Here is a 6864-nt window from a genome sequence, read left to right on the forward strand (position 1 = left end):
CGGATCCAAGTTATAGATGAGATGGAGTATTTTGGAAACTTGCAAAGTATTGTCACGATGGATTACCGTAGCTTCTCCATGTTCCTATTCAATATGCAGTGGTTCAAAGTGGTACTACTTGAAGGAGTTTGAGCAACAGTTCGACGAGGTCCAACTGGATTTTTCAAAATGGATTCTGAAAAAAATGGATGGATTTGTGTGACAGGTTTGTGTTGCCGATCGATTGTGAACAAGTGCATGAACTCATGTGTTTTTTAATTGTATTACGGCATTGTACATGTCACAATAGTTGAATCTCTCTTGTACATGATTGTGAACAGGTAATTTTCTATCCAAACCCCCGACAACCTCGATGGTGGTATGTTATACCTTCACCTCCCCGAAGTGCGAGAATATATAATCAAAGCGATGTTCCGAGCATAGATAAGGACAATATGCAAATAGAGGGGTCGATATTGCAAGGGGTAGAGGCCGCCGAAAGCTTAAAGCATGTCGAGGAGCCAGCATCGAGTAACAATGATGGAAATACAAGAGTCCAAGAATTCTTTGAGAATGAGGTGGACTCATCCTTTCATGGTGACATGTCTATCGACCTTCCAGTGTATGTGGAGTTGTGTCAGGAGATTGACATGGGACCATAGGGTACTTCATACTTGGATCATCCACCTGCTCAATTCATTGACGAATCGCTTATAAGGATACATAAGATATGCATTTTAAGTAAGATCATTTTTTTAAGATTTATAGTACTATGCTTTGTATGATTTATATTGATTATGCTAACATCTTTTTTTGTTTGTGCAGGTGACATTTGTGGATATTAAGTTCATCAGGATGAGTCAAGGATGAGTAGAGGAGCTGTAGGAGATCTTCATGCATGTCTCCAGATCAGATGGCGAGATTCAGAGATATAGCGGACCAGGAGCTGTCTCGGACACCGTCAGACTGCTCTATTAGATCTACTTTGGCACGCTCTGATACTTCAGTTTCTAGCGGGGAAGATTGACGCTCCAGACTTGGGCCAGACGGAGGGAGTACAAAGATCTAGACGCAGTGAGCCTGCTATCGGCTTGGGATACAGATGCTACTCCTCGCTCTCATGGTAGTCCCAGAGAGTGTGGCTCAAGTGGTTGCTATGGAGGTACGAACGCGGTGTCTCTGTCTCGTCACTCTGCTAGAGTTGCGTCACCTCCGGGATTTGTCACACCTATGGAGACGTCTACTCCACTCACTTTGGCTTTTGCTCATGCATCCGCAAGTGGCACCCCTATGGGTGCTACTCTGATAGATACTACTCCGGTAGGTACACCAAATGTAGAGGGGTCTCTTGAATATACCCAGGAGCTTGGTCGCAGGTGGGATAGGACCCATCTTAGGCATACCCCAGAGGGGTATGCCTACCTTGTAGATGATAGGTCAGGAGCCATTATCATGAATGATGAGGGGAGGAGAGTGATGGCTCGCATGAGAAAGTTGTGCCAACAAGTTTTTTGGCACAACGTCTTGGATCATTGGAAGAATATACCGGAGGGGAGCAAGGACTGCATAGTAGCATCCTTGCATGAGGAGTTTTTGGTACTAGCCGCAGTAGATAGGTTTTCTACGGGCTGGATGATGGAGTGCATGCATGCATATATGTCACACAGACGATCGGACGCACACAAGGCACTCAAGAGTGGGGCTTCAAAGCTCGAGTGGCTAGACGCGAATGACTGGTGCTGACTCAGGGAGGAGGCTACAGATTCTCCAGGACGTTGGAGTCAGCAACGCGAGGCGGCGAGGGCACGACTAGCGGCCGAAGTGGTCCATTATCTTGGAAGTGGCCACAGGACATATCTGGAAGACTTTGTAAGTTTTTCTTTTGTTTTGCTTGCTTATTTTTTTGCAATATCCTTTGTACTAACAATCATGTTTCTAACAATTGTATTTTGTTTTCTTTGCAGCACTCCATTACAAATCGCAATCCCAGGGGCCTTGAGACTCCATATGCAGAGAGGCACGGTTTCACTGCATTGATCGACCAATTGTATGGACGCGGCGGCCCTGTAAGTCACTCATCTTTCTTATCCGTAGTTACCATGTTTAATTAGAATGCATTATTATATGGTAGACTGATGTGTAGTTCTTTCTTTTTTTGCAGAGTCTGTTCGATGCTCTTTTGTGGCGAGATGAGGTTTTAGATGGCGATGATCTATAGCTTGCCCTTGGATCCTTGGAGCTCACATACCCTTCTTTTTTTGTCACATGATCTGTGTAGACATTTTCTATGTAGTAGTAGTGTCTTGCCATGATTGTATCTGTCACTTTCATTATGCGATCATGTATTTATTTCATGTATCAGTGTTATAATTTAAGTACGCTTTGCCTTTATTTACACAAGCATTATACACATTACTGAAACTATTTTGTATGGCCCAAATAAAGCACATAGTGCTATATGTGGTAGGGCAGCTTGGTGCCCTGCCACAAAATTTTTCTTTCCCTTATTATCGTTGCTATTAGCATTGCAAATTTACTACACACGTCGCTATTAGCATCGCAAAATACGTCGCAAAGCATCATTATTAGTGTCATTATTTGTGTCGATTATCAATGTCGCATTTGATACCGATGCAAATAGCAACGCTGATAACGACGCTGATATTGACTATTCTATGGTGTCGCCAATAATGACGCTTTTTGCGACGATGGGAAAATTTTTCTTTATGAATATTTTTTTCACTTTTAACGTCGGTATAAGGCCTATATCTTGTAGTGCTATTTATAGAGGAATTGGGGTGCACTTGCCTACATTTGAAAAAAACCATTTAATTGTAGTAATTATGTACTAATGTGTCTTTGGGACTAGTTCAAAGAGAGTCAATGTTGAGTTAGTGAAAACCTAATTAGTTTTCCTTGGATTACTTTCAATCAAAAGATCTTCTTCATTGCATGGCCTTTCATCTAAACAGACATCATTGGAACTCTTTGGGGTTTTTAATGTCTCAACTTTCCCTAGTATATGGTAGCAGGCATTTGTAGTGCAACACTAATACACAATAGCAGAGGCTAAAAAGTCATATGCATAGAACTAAGGAGGATATGTCATGAAAATGGGAAGTGTTGCAATCTTTCTTGAAGATTCTAGTGTGGAGGATAAAATTCGTCATTATCTAAAGCACCTAACATAGTCACATCTACCATTACACCTTGGCTTGGTGTTGTGCATTCCCATCATTGTTTGATCATTTTTGCATGTAAACACTAATCCAAATTAGTAAATCCAAGGAGTGGAAACACAATGGTGATATGTAGATAAATAATGCATATTGTCTTCTAAAGTAGCACATTGCACACAATATCATCTCATCGAGTGCACATTGATTCCCCAAATTTTTTGAACACCTTTGACCAAAAGAATGACATTCCCACCCACCACACAAACACGTTGCACTTAACTTGCATTGTGGTTACGTATTTAGATTTAGGCCAGTTAACAAAGTAGTGAAGTGCTATATGGTAGAGTGGACTAATATGTATGACAAAATTTGTATGAATCTTTATTATTTTGATATCCTTTGACTCACAAAAATTAAGAAACCTAAGAATTACTTTGCATTAACCTCTTATTAAGAACTAAACTAGCCAATTTACTCAATTGAAATATTGTCTTTAATACAAAAAATGAATCAATTTTTGGTAAGTCATAGATAATTTGCAACTAACCATATTCAAAATTTGACTATCCCCTCCTATTAATAGTCAAACTATCATTTTTGCTAGTTTCTATATAGTCAAATTTGATGGTACCCTTCTATTAATAGTCAAACTATCATTTTTTCTAATTTCTATATATATTGAGCTATGTCAAATGGTGGTTAAAATTTAGCCTTTAATTAGTTGTATGTTATCTTCATAGGGATTGGGGCACCATTGAAATAAGAGAAGAAATTTACAAAAGGCACCACGATGAGATTACTAATATCCCTCTCTTATGCCACATAACATGAAGGGTGCATGTATTTTTAATGTTGTCACACTCTATGGGCATCCAATAGCCTTTGTGATTCCCCTCCTGCACCTTAAGGGGTTGTAGCCTTGGTGTGTCCTCAATGCATTTCCCTCTTCCCATCACCTCCCCCCATTCCACATGTTTGGGATTGGATCTATCCAAAGCCCTGAAGGTTCCCAATCATTGAGACTTATGGCAACTTTAGGAAAGTATTTCGTAGGCTTTTGGTTGGATGGCTCCAAGTCTTTATCATAAAGAATTCAATAGTTATTCCTCATGAGTGGTATTATTAGATATTGTTCTAGTGAGTGAGAGCCAAATCCACAAGAATGGCTTGAGTCACATTTTATATATTTTGCATCTTTGTCAAGCACATGCATTGATATATTACATGGATACTAATTCATGTCTTGACTTATCACCCTACTAATAATTTCATTAAAGAGAAAAAAATGAGATAATAAAAACTAGGTGCAAAGCACCTAGTATAAACTAAACTTTAGAGTCATTTCTACTATGGAAATTCACATGAACGAGATAGATTTTACAACGGGTGTATATGTAATACATTCCTATACATGTCCAAGTAAGCTAGTTCACAGAGAGAGACAGAGAGAGACAGAGAAAGAGTAAGTGAGAGAGAGAGAGAGAGAGAGAGTGTGTGTGTGTGTGTGTGTGTGTGTGTGTGTGTGCATGTGCGTGTGCGTGTGCGTGTGCGTGTGCGTGTGCGTGTGCGTGTGCGTGTGCGTGTGCGTGTGCGTGTGTGTGTGTGTGTGAAGTAGTGAGAATATGCTATCAACATTGTTAATTCAATAGATGGTGACGCATATATTTTTATGAGGAATTTCAATTCCTTAAATTCAAGAGAATATATGGACGATATAAATGGACTAGATTACAAATTTACATAAAAATATCAAAAAGGGAGTAGATTAAGCACTCAAGAAGAGGAAATTGAGATATGACTTTGTAGATGTAACTAGAAATAAATCCATACTTCTACAACTAAAAGTTCTCTTGAAACACAAATACTAAAAAACCTTGAAACTAGATTCATTTTAGAACTGCTCAAAGCTTGCATTCTTTAATAATGAAAGTTTTTAAGGTCTCCAAAAACCATTGCTCAAAAACATGTATCTTTTCACCATCAAATTTATCTTAAGCATTTTCTTGAAAAAGATTCCAAGCGTCACACTTAAGATGGAATATTTCCCAAAAGGTTTGTAATAATGTTGGAATGTTCATATTGTGAATTTGATTAAAAAACAAATGTTACAATTCACAAATGTGGAATGGATTCTCTTTGCTAATTTTGCGAGACAAGACTTCTTGTAGTATGTTGTTAGGTGCACTTGTAGATTGACATGTAGCATAACCACTTCCAAAGGATACATGAGCTCTTTTAGAGTACCACTGATACACTATCAAATGTCAAGATGTTATGTCTTATTAAAATTACACTATTGGATTCTAGGAAAATGCTTGCATGACACTAGGTTACCACAATGTCATGCTTTGATGATGGAAAAGGTTATGTGAGCTGTACTATAATACAATCAAAATTGTGCTACAAAATTTGCTTCTTGTAAATTGAAAACCTCAATACATAAAACAAAGGTAGTCCGTGTTATGTACTGAGCATATTGTCATTCCCTTCAAAAATTCATTTTGAAAAACTTTAACTTTAACAATGATACATGGTTTTTGGACATTCTAGGCTTCTATTCAATTGAATAGAGAATTGTTATTTTCTTTGTCAAATTCATGATATTAGTGTTTGCAATTAAGAATAATGTTGGGTACGTATGTGGTCAATCTTTAGAATACTTATGGATGCATTTGTGTAGCAAGTACAAATTGCTTTTGCTTCACCAATAGTTGAGTTAAGGCCTTATCATAAGCTTTAAGTGAATTACTATCTCAGGTGGAGCCCTTTGTGAGGCCAAAGTTTTCTAACCTTATCATTGTACTAATAATATCACTAAAGAGGAGATAATGAAATCATGGAAAATTGGAACCACTTACCAAGCCTTCCCTCATGATGGATCCATGTTGACAATCACAAAGCTTTGACCATCACATTGTAGCCATACAAATTAGAGATGAGTAGGGGAAGAGAGACATGAATATCTATTTCACTCTTTAAAGGTATTGTATAATATGTTGAGAAAGATTGGAGTTGTACAAGCACATGATCCATGAGAATTACATGAATTGCAAAAATAGAGCAAGCTAACTGGACAACTATGCCCGTAGCTCGACAATGTTTGCCTTTCTTACACCTTCTTCATAGCTATAGAATATCTCATCAAATGAAGTTAGGATTATTGACTTTGACCTAGCTCATTTGAGGATTCATGTTGATACTCACATAAGCACTCACATAAGCTAACATTATTAACTATGCTAGAAAATGAAAAGGAAAGGAGCTTTGGGTAGGTAGGATGTTTGTTTGTTGTCAAATGATGAACCCCTTCATGTAGATGCTTGCTTGCAAACTTTGCATCATTTTACAATGATTCTACATGTTGGTGCTTAACGAATGTAGGGGCATCAATTTTGACATGGAACATGCACATATACTTGATATGAATCCTCTATGGGATGCATGCACCCTACATGTAGATGCTTATCTTTGCATCATTTTACAATGATTCTATACCTGGTACTTTAAAACTGTAGTGGTGTCAATTTTAGCATGGAACATACACATGTTTCTTTATTGTGGGCACTTGAAGTTTTTCAACATTCTTATCATATGGACACTGTCCAAGAAAAGGGCTATAAATATAGCCCTTCAAGTACATTGTGATACATAGGAAGAAGAATTTTGGGGCCTAAATTTGATGGGATGCCCAATAATTATAGCTTTA

Source organism: Lygodium microphyllum, chromosome 8, assembly GCF_053477565.2.
Source record: "Lygodium microphyllum isolate KBCC chromosome 8, Lygodium_microphyllum_v1.1.10, whole genome shotgun sequence".
In the NCBI taxonomy this organism is placed as follows: domain Eukaryota; kingdom Viridiplantae; phylum Streptophyta; class Polypodiopsida; order Schizaeales; family Lygodiaceae; genus Lygodium; species Lygodium microphyllum.